Raw genomic sequence first — 20,411 nt, 5'->3', positions numbered from 1 at the left:
GAAGACCTTCCAAATAAATAAAAAACGAAACCACAATGCAATCAGATAAATGGTTGTTTACGGTTGGTTCAATTTTCGAAAATATATATACTTCATATACAGACAGAGCAGTCAGTGCGAAAAACGACTACGCCATGGGAAAATCTCCAGGACATAATGTTTGGGATAGGGCTTTGGTTATCATAGTGTGCAAGAAAGACTCTCCAAACTAGTTTTAAATCGAATCTGTAAGTGATTCAGACAAATGAGGGTTTAACTGTTAGCTCCAGAATATTCTTTTTCGAAAACAATATATACTTAATATACATAAAGAGAAATCGCAGATCCGAACTAACGAATCTAACACGCGGAAATATCCCGAATAATTTAATTCATTACCTTTAACTAAAACAACCATAAGTTAAGATCAAAAACAACAAATTGGTATAATTTGGCCCCCAAAAAATGACTGAATTTTGTCTAACTAGCATTTCACAGTTTTTTACTTCATTATTAGATTATTATACAACAGAATCATATTAAATATTAACTAATTTTGTATATTTATGCATTTATTAACATTAAAGTTATAATTATTTAATATATTTACAACTTCAAAATTTATAATGAAAAACTATTAAACGGTTATCTATTTTTTGCCAAATCTAATTTGTCAATTGTTATTGAGATAAAAGTACAGTTTAAAAATACATATAATAGGTCAAGTGCACATTGAAGTGCACAAGAATGCACATCTAGGGCACTCCAAGAGCACTTTGTGTAACCTTAAGTGTTAACTCATCTGTACTTAAAAAGGTAAAGATCAAGTTGACTGTATTAGTAAAAGGTATTTTTCCTCACAGATCTAACGGAAGGGAAATGATTGCAAGAAGAACGAGTAAAATGGTCGCTTTTTGGACCTGCGATTAGTCGTTTTGTTCTTTTTGTACCGGCTATTTGTTCATTCTGTACATAAAGTGTATGTATTTTCAAAAAGAATCATATTCTCGAGCAATCCAATAAATAACACACCATTTATCTGATTCCGTTGCGGATTCGATTTTATACATGTAGTAGTTTGGAGCGCCTTGTTTGCACAATATGAAGATTTGAGTCTTAACAAAAGCAATATATCCGGGTGATTTTTGCATGGCATGGTCGTTTTTGTACCGTCTTTTTGTTGTTTTTTTCTGTTTGTAAAATAAATTTATTTTCGTAATAGTCACCTTATTCCCGAGCAAACATTTAAAAAGGCTATTTATATGATTCCATTGCGGATTCGATTTTGTACATGTTTGGAGGATCTTCAATGCACAATATGGGTACCAAAGCCCAATCCCAAACAATATGTCTGAGAGATGTCCGTCAGGCTTGGTCGTTTTTCAACACAATATTTGTGAGCTAATCGTTAGAGTACCATTTGTCTGCTTCCGTTGCAGATTCGATTTTATACAAGTCTGGAGGGTCATTTTTGTCCAACATGAGGACCAAAGTATTAACCAAAGCAATATATCCGGGAGATTTCCGCGTGGTAGATTCGTTATTTCGGATCGACGATTTCTCTTTATGTATATTAATTAAGTATATACTGTTTTCGTAAAAGAATATTCAAGCTAACAGTTAAACCCTCATTTGTCTGACTCACAGATTCGATTTAAAACTAGTTTGGAGAGTCTTTCTTGCACACTATGATGACCAAAGCCCTAACCCAAACATTAGGTCCCGGAGATTTTTCCATGGCGTAGTCTTTTTTTGCACTGACTGCTCTGTCTGTATATGAAGTGTATATATTTTGGAAATTGAAAACATAACCGTAAAAACCATTTATCCGACTACATTGTGGTTTCGTTTGTTATTTATTTGGAAGGTCTTCTCTGCACAACATATGTACTGACTCCCTATCCTAAACAACATACACTGTATCCGGGAAATTTCCGCGTGGCATTGTCGTTTTTCCTACAGGCTATCTTTCAGTATACAAAGTGTAGACAATTTTTGTAAGAAACATTAATTTTTCTAGCCAAAAGTTAAACAAACATTTGACTGATTATTTCGGATAAAAAGTTTATAAATTTTCTAAAAAAACGTCTTCTTTGCACAATATGAGGACCAAAACCTTATCCCGAATATTATGTCCGAGAGATTTTCGCATTATTTTGTCGTTTTTCGTTTCGGCTATTTGTTTTTTTTTTTATAAACTGTAGAAATTTTTGAAAGAAAATCAACATCAATTTCTCGAGCCAACAGTTAAAACCCCGTTTGACTGATTCCGTTGAAGATTTCAGCTTGTAGTAGTTTCGTAGGTCTTTCTCACGTAATATGAGGACCAAAGCCCTAACCCAAACAATATATCCGATAGATTTCTAAGTGACATGGGCTCATTTATATCTGGCTTTTTGTTCTGTCTGTATATAAAGTGTATAAAAACACCATATTCTCGAGCCAAACGTTAAAACACCATTTGTCTGATTCCGTTACAAATTCGATTTTGTACTAGTCTGAAGGGTCTTCCTTACACAATATGAGGACCAAACGCCCTATCCTAAACAATATGTCTGGGAGATTTAAGTCACGGTCGTTTTCCGTTTCGGCTATTTGTTGTTGCTGTTTTTTTTTTTCTGAATATAAAGTGTATAAATTTTCGTAAAAAGCACATATTCTCGAGCCTACCGTTTAAACAAAGTTTCTCTGATTCTGCTGCAGATTCGATTTTGTACACTTTTGGAGAGTCTTCTGTGATCTATATGAGGACCAAAACCCTATCCCAAACAATAAGTCAGGGCGATTTCCGCGTTGCATGGTCGTTTTTGTACCGGTTATTAAAATTTAGCAATACTCAGTAAAAGCACAATAGAGCTATTTTTAAAATCTTAATTGATAAACAAAGCTATTAAAACAGGATATGTTATGTAATCAAACTTCACCTACCTACACCTTTGTATGGTTTGATGGCATAATTTATTGCATGGTTCATCTCAATATACCAAATCTTAAACTCCTGGCATCCAATACATTCATGACTGTCCGGTTTGAATGAGCTAACGATGCAGCTGTGTTGCGTGAAACAAATCTTGCTGCATTCATACGGATCATGAACTGTAACTGAGAAAAGAATCTTGCTTGACTCGCAAATAAGTGGTGGACGTATGAAGTCGTATTTCTTCCAGTGAAGTATAGTCGACGATATTATCTGTACAACAAAGAAAGTGGAAATCAATATCAAAATAACTAAATGAAATTTCATTTTATCCATTTTATTTCGTGGAAAAAGTATAACTGTTATAACAAAAGAATGATAGTGTGTCAAGAAACATTGGTACTGCGTCATTTCAACAAATGAATTATTGATTAAAAATTATTGCTTTGATTGTTTAATTTCAAAGACATTGTAAATAATGTATAATTATAAGTCTTTGAATTTGTTTAAGCATATAAAGCTATATCAGGTTACATGTAATTACTAGAGAATCTATTTGAAAATCATACCAATGTTTGTAAATCTCGATCCGAGTGTGTCCAACAAAGTCATAACTAAACCTTCTAGTTATGGCAACTGATTTTATTTCGGAACATTTAATTCTGTATGTATAAATATATAATCACAATGTTTTGGTGAACGTTTTAAATGAAATAATTTGATTTACAGTCAGTCATAGCTTGATACAATTTAAAAATGAACAGTTTGAAAATCCCTCGAGATCAATGAAATAAAAATGCAAATGTTTGAATAGCACAGCCTTGGGTACATTTTGTCTTTTTTTGAGAGATTTGAAATTTATTATATACTTATAAATGAAATATCAAGAAATATTGATGACATAAAATGCGTACCTTTATTTTCAGTATTTACGATTAAATTGTCTTTTTTGTACAATATGAGGACCAAAGCCCTAATAAAAGCAACATGTTTGGGCAAATTCCGCGTGGAATTGTCTTTCTTGGACCGGAGATTTGTTCTTTTTGTATAAGATAAGATAAGATAAGAAATTGGTTTATTATAGTCACATTGTACATTTACAAGTTATTTTCAACAATTTATACATACAATTTATAGGTACCCGGCCCAGTGGGCCTATAAGTGACTTTAACATTAATTCAAAATATATAAGACATTGGTTAATTGATACATATATATAACGAGAAAGAAAAGTGGAATAATGTATACTACATTTTGCAACAACAAATTAGAGGATTGATGTATACAGTTCAATCAGTAAGTTATGAGTGGCAGCTGGCAACATGATAATGATTTACCAATACATTTAAAAATGTCTCAAGAATAAAGAATACCTCTTCTGCGGAGGTATGCTTGTAGAATAAATTTTGAACATTTTCTAGCGTGGTCATTAATAATGACGTTAAGTTTTTGCTCATCAGATAGTACGTTATAGGCATCAGGTGTGATTATGTCAGTTAAAAGAGTTTGTCTGATGTCATCATACAAATTGCAATATAATATGAAATGCCTCTCATCTTCAACAACATTGGTTGGACACAATTTACATATCCTTTGTTCAACTGGTTCACCTATATAACGTCCCGTTTCAACTCTAAGAGGGAGAATGCCAGTTCTTAGTTGGGATAACATCGACCGTTCGAATTTCTTCAGGTTTAGATTTAAATAATCTTCACACCCAAAGTTAAATTTTATCTGTCTGTATGTCCGTAGCTTTGATATATTTTGGATTTCATTTTGCCACTTTGTACTGTACATATTTACCGTCAATTCTGTCACAACTTTTAAATCGATTGCACTTTTTGATTCAAAATTATCTCTTAGACCTAACTGATTACATATGTGCTCTACGTCGCTTGACCAGTTGTTATTCTTTAGGTTGAAGTCATGAATAAACACTTTTTTTGTTAACCTGGAATCACTCATACTGATAAGTCTATTCCAGTAACGGATTATACATATCCACCGGTGATAACTGGTTGGTAGCCACCCAGTATCCCCGTATAGGGCGAGTATCGGTGTGAAGCGGTGAACTCCTAGAAAGTACCTTAGCGCACGGTTTTGCACATTATCAATAGCCTGGTATTGTTTTGCGCCCCAAACGGATGCACCGTATTCCAAAATTGGGACGACACAAGAAGTGTACAATTTTTCAAATGTTCTGAAACGAAGGTCTTTAAGATTATGAATTTTACTTATTAATCCACCAAGAGCTCTACCTGCACCTTTCGCTAATGCTTCACTATTTTGCCGGTAATCATTCTTATCATTGAATATTACACCCAAGTATTTGTATGAGTCAACAAGTTCAAGTATATTGTCACCAATTTTGAATTCAAAGTTTGTTTTCTGTGCCCTACCCCTTCTGAAATACATACATTTTGATTTCGAGGTATTAATTAAAACCCTCCAGCGTTTACACCAATTGTGTAATGTGTTTAGCATGGTCTGAAGTTTCTCCTCGGAGTCCGCAAGCAACACAATATCATCTGCGTACATCAAAATGGAAACATATGTGTCACCTACTTTAATGCCTATATTCAGATCGTTTATTTCTTTTACTAAGTCATTAGCAAAAATTGCAAATAATGTAGGCGAGAGTGGACAGCCTTGTTTTACACCTGTTTCACATTGAAACCAGTCGGTAAGTTTATTATTGATCCGAATGCATGATAATGAGTTTGCATATATATTCCGTATTGAGTTAACAATAACAAATTAGATTTGGCAAAAAATAGATATCCGTTTAATAGTTTTTCATTATAAATTTTGAAGTTGTAAATATATTAAATAATTATAACTTTAATGTTAATAAATGCATAAATATACAAAATTAGTTAATATTTAATATGATTCTGTTGTATAATAATCTAATAATGAAGTAAAAAACTGTGAAATGCTAGTTAGACAAAATTCAGTCATTTTTTGGGGGCCAAATTATACCAATTTGTTGTTTTTGATCTTAACTTATGGTTGTTTTAGTTAAAGGTAATGAATTAAAGTTTACAAAAACCTTAAATACATTAAAGAATTAATATGTTTTAATTGGCCTAAATTTGGTAAATTTTATCTGATAATCTCTCTTACCTTTACCAAAATTTACGTAAGATCTTTATAAATGATATATTTTATTCTGAAAATAAATATTTATATATAATGATGGGATGTATGAAATGTGGATTTAGTATTGATAAATGTTGATAAATAGCCTTTGGGGTACTAGAATGGTTAAACTTACATGTATATTAACAAAAGATAAGAAAATCTTTCAATTCCATTTTTTGAGACGACAACAGTCATTTTGTTTTAGTTTTTTCATGCATTCTAACATATGCAATATGATTATTTTTTATGATTATTTTTATGAGTTTATGATAAATGCAAACATATTTTAGTGTTCTTTTTTCTTTTTGTTTTGTACTACTTGTAATGAAATTTATTGCACCAATATCCAGGGAATACGAAATTTACATTGCATACTTATAATCTGCCTTATGCTATTTACCCTGGGGACTCTCTTATCAGAAGGGTACATTTACTAAATAAAAACACCACTACAAAGCATGAACGACTTTTGACACTTAAATCTTCTGTAAATGTTTTCTGCTCATGTATAAATAAGCAAACAAACAAACAAACAAACAAACAAACACAAAACAAAACAAAACAGAACTGCATAATAGTGAAAAGAAAGTTGCCAATGTTTTATCATGTATTTGAATGTTTTCTTAAAATATTTTATCTTCTGAATGTGTTAAAACAGACAAAGCAAATTTGTAAAATCTATTTATAGAATTAATATAAATATAAATAGAATAAATAGATATTTCCCAGTTCAAAAACTAAAAGATGTTGCAAATTGTAATACAGAGATGCAAGAAATGTGAATAAATATCGATAGAATAGTTAACACTGATTTGGATTTTAAACCAGTTTTTAATAATAGAAAATTAGAAAATTCCAATTCAGAGACAATATTAACTTATATGCATTTATGCCTTGACGATTATTTTTTATATTTGACTATACGAAAATCATATTCATTTATCTATGTTTTACATGTATTCTTTAAAAAAAGAAAAAAAGGGAATTTCAAATGAATATTGCATACTTATAATCTGCATTTTTATTATTTACCAATGAAAACATGCGCTCTCAGTAAAATAGCTTTACACAATAGCATGATTTGAGACTTTTCTTTTCTATAAAAAATATTCTCTTTATGTGTTATATGTTTAATATTGAAATTGTGAGTAAATTTATCAAATATATTTATTTCATGGAACAATTTAAATTATTTAATATCTCTTTAAAAATATGCAGATATTAACACATAGCATGATTTGAGACGTTTCTTTTCTATAAAAATATTCTCTTTATGTGTTATATGTTTAATATTGAAATTGCGAGTAAAGTTATCAAATATATTTATTTCATGGAACAATTTCAATTATTTAATATCTCTTTAAAAATATGCAGATATTAACACATATTATCAAAATAATATTTTAACTTAGATATAAATCTTTCTTGATTTTACATGAGCTTAATAATAAAAATTAAGTTGTTTCGAACTAAATAAATTTGGACAGACTTATCACGTTTATTTGCCCATTTGGACACTAGAAACATTAAAATACATGGTTATATATTAAAAAAGTAGCTTTAAAAACGCTGTATTTAATTATCCATCACAGGCAGAGCATACTTAAATTTAACCCTGTTAATTCTATAAATTTGATTTTCAAGGGGTACTTTTTATACTTAAATCCATAAAAATATGATTAAAATAAAAAAGAAATATTTCAATTTTAAGCTTTAACATAATGTCATCAAAAATGTTAAAACTGCTGATTTGAAATTTAATAATTTATTTTCACGAATACGCCATATATCTCCAAGTATTATTCTTCTTACAGCAGCTAAACAATGACCATTTTCACTTGTTATGCAATTTTTCAATAAACCATTTAGGAATCAACTTCTAAGGCCTGTTTGGTCATATGGTATAGTGCACAAGAAGTGCACACGGTGTGCACTTCTAGTTCAGCTCTAGTGCACTTTAAATGCACAAGGATGGGAAGCTTAGTGTGAACTCAACTGTACTAGCATTCATTTTACAATGACTAACTGTAAGGTCGTGCACTAATTAAAGCGTTTTTTGTCACACGCAACTTAATTACATTTTTATTAATTTGTAAGACTCCTGTATGGTGATCGATCGACATAATATGAACCTCAGTGTACAAAAAAAACTCTGTCTTTATGATGTTGCTTTCGAAATTTGCAGCCGATTGACGGTTAAAGAGAAAAAACTAAACACCGCGCGGAAATTTCTCTGACATATTGCTTGGGTTAGGGCTTCGGGTATTATATTGTGTAAAGGAGACTTTTCAAACTAGTACAAAAACGAATCTGCAACGGAATAGGTTAGACAAAGAATTGTTTAATTGTATGCTCTATTTCCAAACATTTCTTCACTTTATATATCCATCGAAATGCTCCTAAAGCCTCTGGAGGAGTCGGATTATTAATAAAACAGTGTATTGTTGATGCATTTAATATTGAAATCATAGACAAATCATTCGATGGAATATTAGGACTGAAATTCGTCAATAAATCGACCGAAATGAACTTCATAGTATATTCCTGTTATTTGCCACCTGAAAATTCCGCCAGGGGAAGGGACGCCCAATCGTTCTTTTCTCACCTACTGACCCAGATTTACAGTAATTATGAAAGTGACTATATCTTTGTCGGGGCAGATTTAAACGCTCGAATAGGGAATCTATCGGACAACATTGACTTCTGTGATCTCATATCGCCTCGTGAACCGTTAGATCTCAATGTTAATCAGCACGGTCGTGATTTCATTGACTTTCTCATTGACTCGAAATTTGTGGTTTTAAATGGGCGGTTTAATTCTATAAATCTGGACAATTATACTTCAATTAGTAGTAAAGGCCGCGCAGTTGTAGATTACTGGTTTGTACCGCAAGACATTCTTACAAAATGTTTTTCGCGTTACAACAATGCAAGAGATCTGCGATCAAAATCACTATATAGGTTACTTGGCGAACGCTCTAGGCTACCTGACCATTCGATGTTTATGGAATTTGACTGTCACGGTTACGTGCATGCTAGCCTATCAGACCCTTTAAGCACAAATGCCCACGAAAGGCGTTTTTTAATAACGCAAAATACCCTCAGATTTTATGGATAATGACCGGGCTAGAACAGCTATCGATAATTTAATATCAGAAAAATTGAATTTTCACGGGAAAATCAAAGCGACATTGACACTGTAATATGATAAATTGTGTGACACAATCATGACGAAATGATTAGGGTTGTCCCAATGTACAATAGTACAAATAAAACACGAAAACGCCGAAAGCAAGGTAAACCATACTGGAACGATGATTTGCAAAACTGTTGGAACGAAATGCGCGCCAAAGAGAGACAGTTTTTGAAATATTTCGGCAATAATCAACAAAAACGTTATTTACGCAGTCTTTACATCGAAGCGCGAAATAAGTTTGATAAACTATTGCGGCAAACGGAAAGGGTATATCGACAGCTGCAAGCAGTTGAGTTGGAGGAGATATCAATATCGAACCCAACAGAATTCTGGCGTAAAATCAAAAGCCTTGGGACCAGAACCAATAAAACAATACCAGTTAAAATTATTGAAAATGACAGTGTTATAAGTGAAGAGAGGCGGGTTTTAGAAAAATGGCGAATAGACTTAAAAAACCTGTATAACCGATGTGAAAATAGTGATTTTGATGATGTGCATTATGACCGAGCAAAATTACATAAACAATTACTTGAAATGAACATGCACGACCCATTATATGAAAGCAATAACCAGCTAAACGGAAATATTACAATGACTGAAATTTCAAATATAGTTATGCAAGCGAAAAAGTACTCATCCTGCGGCCTTGATAACATACCCTATGATGTTTTGAAAAATGTACCAGTTATTGCCACTTTACAAAAACTATTTCAATTGATCTTTGACTGTAGCATCATACCGTCTCTCTGGCGTAAGGCGATAATTTGTCCGATATTAAAAGATCAAAACACAGACAAACGGATACCGTTAAACTATCGTGGGATTAGCCTCTTGTCATGTATTAGTAAGCTATACACCTCGTTTGTTAATAAAAGAGTGACTAAGTATTTAGACGATAACCAATTGCTTGCAGACGAACAGAATGGCTTTCGGTCAAACCGTTCCTGTGAAGACCACATTTTTACGTTACATAGTATAATACAAAATAACCCAAAGGTGTTTTCCTCCTTCATTGATCTAAAAAAATGCTTTGACTTTATTGACCGAGAAATGCTACTTTACAAACTATTGCTGCACAAAATTGACGGAAAGGTGTATAACTCAATACGGAATATATATGCAAACTCATTATCATGCATTCGGATCAATAATAAACTTACCGACTGGTTTCAATGTGAAACAGGTGTAAAACAAGGCTGTCCACTCTCGCCTACATTATTTGCAATTTTTGCTAATGACTTAGTAAAAGAAATAAACGATCTGAATATAGGCATTAAAGTAGGTGACACATATATTTCCATTTTGATGTACGCAGATGATATTGTGTTGCTTTGCGGACTCCGAGGAGAAACTTCAGACCATGCTAAACACATTTCACAATTGGTGTAAACGCTGGAGGGTTTTAATTAATACCTCGAAATCAAAAATGTATGCATTTCAGAAGGGGTAGGGCACAGAAAACAAACTTTGAATTCAAAATTGGTGACAATATACTTGAACTTGTTGACTCATACAAATACTTTAGTGTAATATTCAATGATAAGAATGATTACCGGCAAAATAGTGAAGCATTAGCGAAAGGTGCAGGTAGAGCTCTTGGTGGATTAATAAGTAAAATTCATAATCTTAAAGACCTTCGTTTCAGAACATTTGAAAAATTGTACACTTCTTGTGTCGTCCCAATTTTGGAATACGGTGCATCCGTTTGGGGCGCAAAAACAATACCAGGCTATTGATAATGTGCAAAACCGTGCGCTAAGGTACTTTCTAGGAGTTCACCGCTTCACACCGATACTCGCCCTATACGGGGATACTGGGTGGCTACCAACCAGTTATCACCGGTGGATATGTATAATCCGTTACTGGAATAGACTTATCAGTATGAGTGATTCCAGGTTAACAAAAAAGTGTTTATTCATGACTTCAACCTAAAGAATAACAACTGGTCAAGCGACGTAGAGCACATATGTAATCAGTTAGGTCTAAGAGATAATTTTGAATCAAAAAGTGCAATCGATTTAAAAGTTGTGACAGAATTGACGGTAAATATGTACAGTACAAAGTGGCAAAATGAAATCCAAAATATATCAAAGCTACGGACATACAGACAGATAAAATTTAACTTTGGGTGTGAAGATTATTTAAATCTAAACCTGAAGAAATTCGAACGGTCGATGTTGTCCCAACTAAGAACTGGCATTCTCCCTCTTAGAGTTGAAACGGGACGTTATATAGGTGAACCAGTTGAACAAAGGATATGTAAATTGTGTCAAACCAATGTTGTTGAAGATGAGAGGCATTTCATATTATATTGCAATTTGTATGATGACATCAGACAAACTCTTTTAACTGACATAATCACACCTGATGCCTATAACGTACTATCTGATGAGCAAAAAACTTAACGTCATTATTAATGACCACGCTAGAAAATGTTCAAAATTTATTCTACAAGCATACCTCCGCAGAAGAGGTATTTTTTTATTCTTGAGACATTTTTAAATGTATTGGTAAATCATTATCATGTTGCCAGCTGCCACTCATAACTTACTGATTGAACTGTATACATCAATCCTATAATTTGTTGTTGCAAAATGTAGTATACATTATTCCACTTTTCATTCTCGTTATATATATGTATCAATTAACCAATGTCTTATATATTTTTGAATTAATGTTAAAGTCACTTATAGGCCCACTGGCCGGGTACCTCTAAATTGTATGTATAAATTGTTGAAAATAACTTTAAATGTACAATGTGACTATAATAATAAACCAATTTCTTATCTTATCTTATCTTATACAAAAAGAACAAATCTCCGGTCCAAGAAAGACAATTCCACGCGGAATTTGCCCAAACATGTTGCTTTTATTAGGGCTTTGGTCCTCATATTGTACAAAAAAAGACAATTTAATCGTAAATACTGAAAATAAAGGTACGCATTTTATGTCATCAATATTTCTTGATATTTCATTTATAAGTATATAATAAATTTTCAAATCTCTCAAAAAAAGACAAAATGTACCCAAGGCTGTGCTATTCAAACATTTGCATTTTTATTTCATTGATCTCGAGGGATTTTCAAACTGTTCATTTTTAAATTGTATCAAGCTATGACTGACTGTAAATCAAATTATTTCATTCAAAACGTTCACCAAAACATTGTGATTATATAATTATACATACAGAATTAAATGTTCCGAAATAAAATCAGTTGCCATAACTAGAAGGTTTAGTTATGACTTTGTAGGACACACTCGGATCGAGATTTACAAACATTGGTATGATTTTCAAATAGATTCAAATAGATTCTCTAGTAATTACATGTAACCTGATATAGCTTTATATGCTTAAACAAATTCATAAGTAATCTGTACCACATCAAAATGGAAAACGCCACAATACAAAAAATTATATATCGGTAATTAAAAACGGAATGTGAACGCCCAGGATTTTGAATTCTGCTTAAGCCGGTCCTAGGGGGCGTGGACGGTAACTTGCACTTTCCAGTACCGTCCATGAACAGGCTCAATCAAACCGAGCCTGCAACATTTTCAATTTTGCCGTGTTGGGCTTTCTTTAGGGATTCTGTATTTATCTATTTTTTGTCAATATTTATTGCTTTATGAATTTTTGTTAATAAGAAGCTAGGTTATGTTTTATTTATAATTGTTGTATCATTATTGCTTAGTTAGCGACTGTAAAGAAATTCTTGATAAATACCCGGAAGCAGAAAGTGGATTTTATGAGGTAGAACTATGGAAGTCTAGGAAGATACTTATTGTGAATTGTGACATGGACACTGACGGTGGCGGCTGGACGGTATGTAAAGTCTTAACCTAATGTAAACGTAGTTCAGCAAATATCGTTGGAGCATAGTTGTTTTCTTCTTTTCTGTTTTCCGCATACTTGAAATTTGTAATTTTTTACACTACTAAAGGAAAACAGTGCGAAATGAAAATATTAGTTTTCGTAGTTTCTTTTCGAATATCATTAATTTGTGATATGCAAGAAAAAAATCAAACGCCGGCTATCGTCACAAGTAGGAAAATCGAGCTCTCGGGTAACCCTTTAGCGGAAGCTTTACAAAGCCTCCTTACGGCCTTAAACAGTTACCGTCGAGCTAGATATTCCGGTTTATACCTGCAGCCGGGATAGGAGCCTTATTATCTGTTTAATAGTTTACTTCTTAAATCGGAACAGTCCATCAAGCTTGATATCAAAAAGTTTAATAGTTCTATGAAACACCCCGTTTCTAAGATAAAACTGGAAGTTGTTTTGTGACTTTATACTACGTTAGTTTGAATTTACTTGTTAATAAAGTGCATTTATCTATTTTAACTGTCCAGTGCTTGTGTATTTTCACTCTTTGTAGATATTTCATAGGCGCTTTGACGGGTCTATTGAGTTTTATCGAAACTTCACAGAGTATGAAAATGGGTTTGGAAACGCAGGAGGAGAACTGTGGCTAGGTTTTATTTATTGTTCACTTTAATATTTTCATTTTAAATAAGTGTAATAATTTGCTAAACGCGGGCAGTTGTACGTTAGGTGAGAAGCTATGCCAAACAGAAAGAAAGAAATACGAAAAAGAAAAAAAGATAAAATGTATTTTCTTCCAATAGATTGTCAGGTTCGCAGGGCAAGACTTTCTAGATATCAGGTGGCTTTGAGTATGCTGGATGTCATATCCTCCCGATAATAAGCATACGGAACTCTGATGTATTGTCCGATGATATTGTACATTTATAGTGTAAATAAGAGTAATATAATGATTGTCTCATCGTTTTCGTACGTCATAATATCATTGGCTAATATTTTTCATTGCAACGTTATTCGCCTACCATAAATACGAATAAAGGCTTAAATTAACATCTGCGGATGCTTCTAAATTCAAAATTTTACCATTTCATGTTTGCTTAAGCCGGTGCTTAGGGGCGTGGACGGTAGTTTGCACTTGACAGTACCGTCCATGAATAGGCTCAATCAAACCGAGCCTGCAACATTTTCAATTTTGATGTGCTGGGCTTTCTTTCGGGAGTTTTATTTTCTCTGTTTTAAAGTTGTCAAAGTAATTTGGACAAACATATCTTGCGTGACAAGATATCTTTGTTTTAAAATGTTTCAGTTTTATTCTCATTCAATTTATTTTGACATTTGACACTTTCTTGGTTTGTATGTCTTTATTATATTATCTTGATATGAGATATTGATATAATAGAAGATATAAAGTGAATAATTTCAAGATCTCATGACAATGCAAAAATGTGTACGACTTGGATTTTTATACATATTATAAGCCTTTTCATAATTTCTTTTTATATTTGTATTTTATATTTTACAAATAACTGTTATATCTAGTAGGCTATCATTCAGATATTATTTTGTTATGTATCATTATTAAAGTAAGTGAATTTTTCTTTATAATAAGATCGTCGTGTATAAAATGAATCAGTTTGCGTAAATAATGTATAGCCTTAAAATATCATTATAAGATTTTTGTGTGTGTCACATTATTTGATTTTGTTTCATTTTAAGTTGTTTTTTTTGTGATAAGTTGATATCTTCATTATTATAGTTCTTTAGAAATTGTATTTATAGTAAGTAATTCATGTACTACTTGTTTACTTATCATAGGCCTGAAGTACATACAAGAATTAGCTGACCAAAGTCATTCAGAAGTCCGTCTTGATATGATAACTCACATCAACGACACAGGTTATGAGACCTTTCAGGACTTTAAGTTAAACGATGGAATAAACTATAGACTCAATATTGGGTTACGCGACGCAGGTACAAAACAACTTTATACGAATGTTGATAGTTACGATATGAAAGATTAAAATGTACTTAGCAAATATAAGATAAAATATACTCAACAAATATACTTTTGACATAAAGATTTCATATTAGTTTTAATTGATTTATAAATATTAAAGTCCCTCATTTAAGCTTTGCTTTGGCAACACAACGTCCTGAAATAAATCACTTTTCTCCTTACCTATTTTGTTATATGACATATACATTTATCTTTGTGCATTGATCTTAAACATTTGTAAACAAAATAAGAACAGCTTGCAAATGTAAAAATACGTTTCAATGTTTTTATTTAATTTGGTAATCTTTCTATTATTATTTACCATTTTCAGACAACATAGTAGAAGGACTAACGTACAATAATTTAATGCCGTTTTCCACTTTTGACCGTGACCTAGATTCCGAAGAATCACGTAATTGTGCAGTTGATCGACACGGAGGCTGGTGGCATGACTCATGTACATTCGCTAATCTAAATGGATTATATGTCCCACCAAATACAACATGTGAACTTGCTGGGGCAGAAACCGGTTATTGTGCACACATGCATTCAGGGTTTTTTAATGTATACACATTAAGGAGATCTTCAATGATGTTGAGAAGAACATAAAATGTGGTCGAGATAATGAAAAGTTTATCTAAATTCAGAAACATTGGTCATTTTGATTGATTTAAAAATAATTCTGAGAATCATTCTATTGTAATGTACAAATAATTGATAATAACAATATAATTAAACATCACATTAATTGTCCGTATTCAAAAGATATACCGCTTAACTGGACATTCCTTACTTATGCATATATCGATTTTTAGCAAATATCAACTACAATTTTGAAACATAAGATACAGAAAACTTAATAATAATTGCAGTGATTAACACATGGTCCCCTAATAATTTTGTGTTCTTATATTTCTGTAATTATTAAGGATTCAGATACGTCAAACAGATTTGCACACGTTATCAAATTGACTGTCAATATATAACTAAAATTGAAATATATTTATATTTTTTGGGGGGTTATAAAATTATGGGTTTGGGGGACCCCGGAAACAACCCAGTTATAACAAATTTTGGGCATATTTCCCCCTTTTCTTAAAAGTTTTTCCCAAAAAAACGTAATGGGAAAAAGTAACTGTTTTTATTATTTTTTTATAACGAATTTTGATGTTTTAGGGGAAAAATTTGGGTTTTTTTCCCGGCCCCCAAAAAAAATAAATTTTAATTTTTTTTCGAGGGTTTTGGGGTTTAAACCCAAATTTTGGGGAGCCCCCCGGGGGTTTAAGGGTTATGTTTTTTAAAAATTCACCGGGGATGAAAATTTAAAATTTTCATCTTAAAAACCCAAAAAAAAAAACAAGTGTTTTTTATTTTTTGCCCAAAAAAAAGGGGTTTAAAATTTAAATTTCCTTAATATTCACTTGAAATTCCCAAAACCCGGTTTTTTTTTCCCAAAATGGCAAGGGCCCCCTATTAGTCGAATTTCTCATAAAATTCAAGAAGTCTTGGACTGAAAAATAAGTTCGACAATCAACGTTAAATGCCGCGGTGATATTTTTTATTTTATTGAAAAAATATGAATGATCGCTTGTTTTAATAATAAAAACAAACAATTGTAGTAGAAGAAAAAATCACACCATCCGACCTTATTTCCGTTACTTACTGCGAATTTATACAAGTTTGCTTCAGACCTTTAAAGAAAGAAGGCACCTTCTTACTGTTCAGTTTTCTTTATTTATCTTGCCAAAAGTTACTTTCATGTATCCCATTTTAGTACTGCTTGCTGTAAAAGACATGCTTACAAATACCTAACAATTTTAAACGTTGTAACAACTTTAGTTTTTGCATATTATCATGCTCATTATCAGTATAAACGTTGTTACATTGTTACATTATATCTTAACAAATTTTGCATTACTTGAATATCCTGTGCTAGAATACGTTTTAACAAAATCAGAGGATATTCAAAGTCAACTGTAATGCAGTTGATGTATGTGAAATTTATATAACAGTTTTATATATTTAGAAATATTTTTGTACCAGCAAGAGTTAACTCTCTTTTTATCCTGCTTTTGTGAAATGGGTGCGCCTATTAATTTTCGTCTATTTCCGTGATAATACCATATATGAAAGTTGCAAAATCGTTTACAAATGTTAATCGCGGAAAATGTGGTAGTGTTAAGTGATGCAGTTACACTCTGAACGTCATGATGCACAGCATTAAACGTGTTGTGAACGTTCTATCGTTTACATTTCTACATGTCGCAAATTTGAAGTTATACATTTCTAAATACAGTTTGCAATTTATTAAGTTGCGTCTTAACAGCTTCCATTTTATCTAATAGTAATCGAGATAATTAAAACACTTAATACCAGTGCAGTATGTAACTCTCGGATCGACAATTAGATTTTTGCTAATCTGTTTAGCAGAACCGAAGTATGCATTTTCAAGTTTCAAAGGCTTGATTTTTGGCAACGAACAGCCTCCATATAAAACAAAAGGGAGTATATATATGAATTTGATAAATGGTCACGAAAGTCAATTTTCATTTTTAAGCTTATTGAAATACAAACCTCGTACATGTTAATAATTTACTTTTATTAAACTATAGTCTCACTAACATCCCGGCAGAACCCCGGCAGTGCCCCGGGATGATCCGGGAACAACCGGAGTACATCCGTAACTCTACTGGCAACGTCCGGGATGATCCGGAAACATTCGGCATTCGTACCCGGATGGAATAAAATATTTATTATAACCGGATTGGTCCGGGATGATTCGGGAATTCTTGTTTTGCCGGGAACGACCGGGGTTGCACCGGGGAAGCACCGTAGCTCTGCCGGCACAAACCGGGGATGATCCGGAGAATGATTTAGCCGGTAGAGCTACGGTAGAGCCCCGGTGAATTATGGCAGCGCCCCGGTGAATGCCGGCAGAGCCCCGTAGGATGCCGGCAGAGCCCCGAAGGATGACGATGGAGTTACGGTTGATCCCGGTAGAGCCCCGACAAAGCCCGATTCATTTCAAAAGAATCACGACAATTTGCGATGATTGCACTTGTTTGTATTAAAACCCTTCCCATTTCCCTTCTATCCAGTCTTGCATAAGGATTTTTCAAAAAATCACCCTGAATTTCTGTTCTGGAACAATAGATATTATATTTAATAAATATTATGTATCGATGTTTCATTTTCGCGTGTTTTCAATCCACCGGGGTTCTACCAGGGCTCTTCCTGGATCGTCCTGGGCTCTGCCTGGACCGACCGGGGATCGCCTGTTTTACCGGGGCTTATCCGGAGCCATCTGGGAACGACCGGGGAAGCACCGGTATGAGCAGGAGCTTCACCTGGGCTCTGCCTGAATGGTCCGGAGCGCATCCTGGATGGTTTGTTTGGAATTACCGTAGTGCTGCCGGGATAAGTGTGACTGCAACAATGATTTCACCCAGGATCATCCAGGTAACCACCCAGGGGTGGTCCTGGGCTCTGCCGGGAGTAAGTGAGACCGCAGCTTTATGTTCTGTAATAAATATATATGAAATTGTCAAAATTTATAACAATTTATGAGTATATTGATTTACATGTTCTTAATTGTTCTATCACAGCTCTAGTGTTTGATTTATTTCATCCTTACCTAATTTGAACATGTTTGTACATGTAAGTAAATGAATATTTAATATATAAGAAATTTGAGTATTTTCGTTTATGTTGAAACTTTGTAATACTTTCTTTATCTAATTAAAATACTTTTAATAAGATACCACAGGAAGCATTGATTTTGAACATTAACATAAGTCTCTCTAAAAAAAGGGAAAAAAAAGAAACAAACTAACAAATAACAAACAATATTTTAATATTTTTAACGCTTTAATACTTAGAAGATATGTTATTTTAGAAAAATATGGTAAACTACCCATTATATCGAAGTCAAAGATAGACAGATAATGGTCATGAAATAGTTATAAAGCCGACTTTGCCACAGTTAAAAGTTACACATCAATGTTACTAATGAACGAATAATGAAGCATATGATTCAAGGCGGAATTGTCACAATATATTCATTACGACAAACATCTTATAAGAATGATACATTTAAGTAAATCGGGTAATCTGAAATGGACAGGAAGACTAACATAGACGTATAGAAATATCGATATTCAACATTAGGCTTTCTTTTACTTTGAATATTTTCTGCAAGTAACTTGCATTTATGATACCTCAACTTTGCATTTTTTAAACAATATTAAAACACTTTTAAATTTTACCGTGTCAAATGATCGCTCTAATTTTTACAGTGCTCGTTCATCTATTACAACTAATGAGATATAAAAAATACTCTATTAAATAATTGTAAATAATTGAGATAATTCTAACAGAACGGTAAAGGAAAAAGAGTAAACTTATATATTCTACCATTAGGAGGTTAAGTAATAATAATGCAGTATTAGTTCAAACGTATTTATTAAAACTTAAAGGGCAACTATGCTTCAAACATGCTTTTAATTTTGGTATCCTGTTAAAGGTTCAAAAGTAATTGGCCAATTACTTGAACCATCTTTTGATCCTGCTGCTTTTGAGCAAATAATAAAGTTATATTGATTAAGTTTTTTGTATGGAAGAAAAGTTCTACTTCGTTTTTGACAAAAAAAAAGAAAAAAAGAAAAAACATATTCAGCACTTCTTTTTTCAGGACCTGGTGATAAACATGTAACGTGGTCTAAAACATCATTTAAAAATAACAAATCTCATGTTTGCCTTTTTTAAAGAGGGAAAATGTTACTCTAGCTGGTTATTGAGGTATATGTGCTTTCATACATATAATAAATACTAAACATGAATCAACAAAGAACGGCAGAAAAAAGTTGACAAGAGATTCCGTATAACATGACAAATTAAAAAAATCATATTACATATCAGCGTAAACATAACTCGCATATGACATAAATGGCATGTTCCTTATAACTGCTGAAAAGTGTATTTTAGCTCGTAGAACATTTGTATCTTTATTTTTCATATAAGTCAGACAGGGTTTATTTAAAGTAAACGTCAGACTATGACACACGTTCTTTAATATATTCATATTAATTTTGTCTACATTCTTATCCTAATTTTTCATTTAGGTTAAGCGTCCTCCCATCTTCAGTTGATCGTTTTCGGAGTGCATTTACTTGAAATGTTTAAAAGTTAAAAAATAAACTATCTTGTTAAATTTGATATAACAAAAGTATTGTGTTAAATTTGATATAACAAAAGTATTGATAATTGTAACACAGTCTCTTGTTAATATAGAATAGAATTATTGTTTAACTTCACACGAAGTAGATAGATTATGTTTAAAATTCTACACACTATAAGT

General features: G+C 32.4%; 1 protein-coding gene across 2 annotated transcripts in view; it reads right to left on the bottom strand.

Annotated features, from left to right (window-relative positions):
- The window catches only part of LOC132722763 (uncharacterized), a 451,280-nt gene that overhangs the window by 417,347 nt on the left and 13,522 nt on the right, over window positions 1–20,411 (bottom strand). The gene's annotated exons all lie outside the window — the stretch shown is intronic.

Source organism: Ruditapes philippinarum, unplaced genomic scaffold (assembly GCF_026571515.1).
Source record: "Ruditapes philippinarum isolate M1 unplaced genomic scaffold, ASM2657151v2 ctg363_1_1_1_1, whole genome shotgun sequence".
Taxonomy (NCBI): domain Eukaryota; kingdom Metazoa; phylum Mollusca; class Bivalvia; order Venerida; family Veneridae; genus Ruditapes; species Ruditapes philippinarum.
This window is presented reverse-complemented; position numbering and strand designations above follow the sequence as displayed.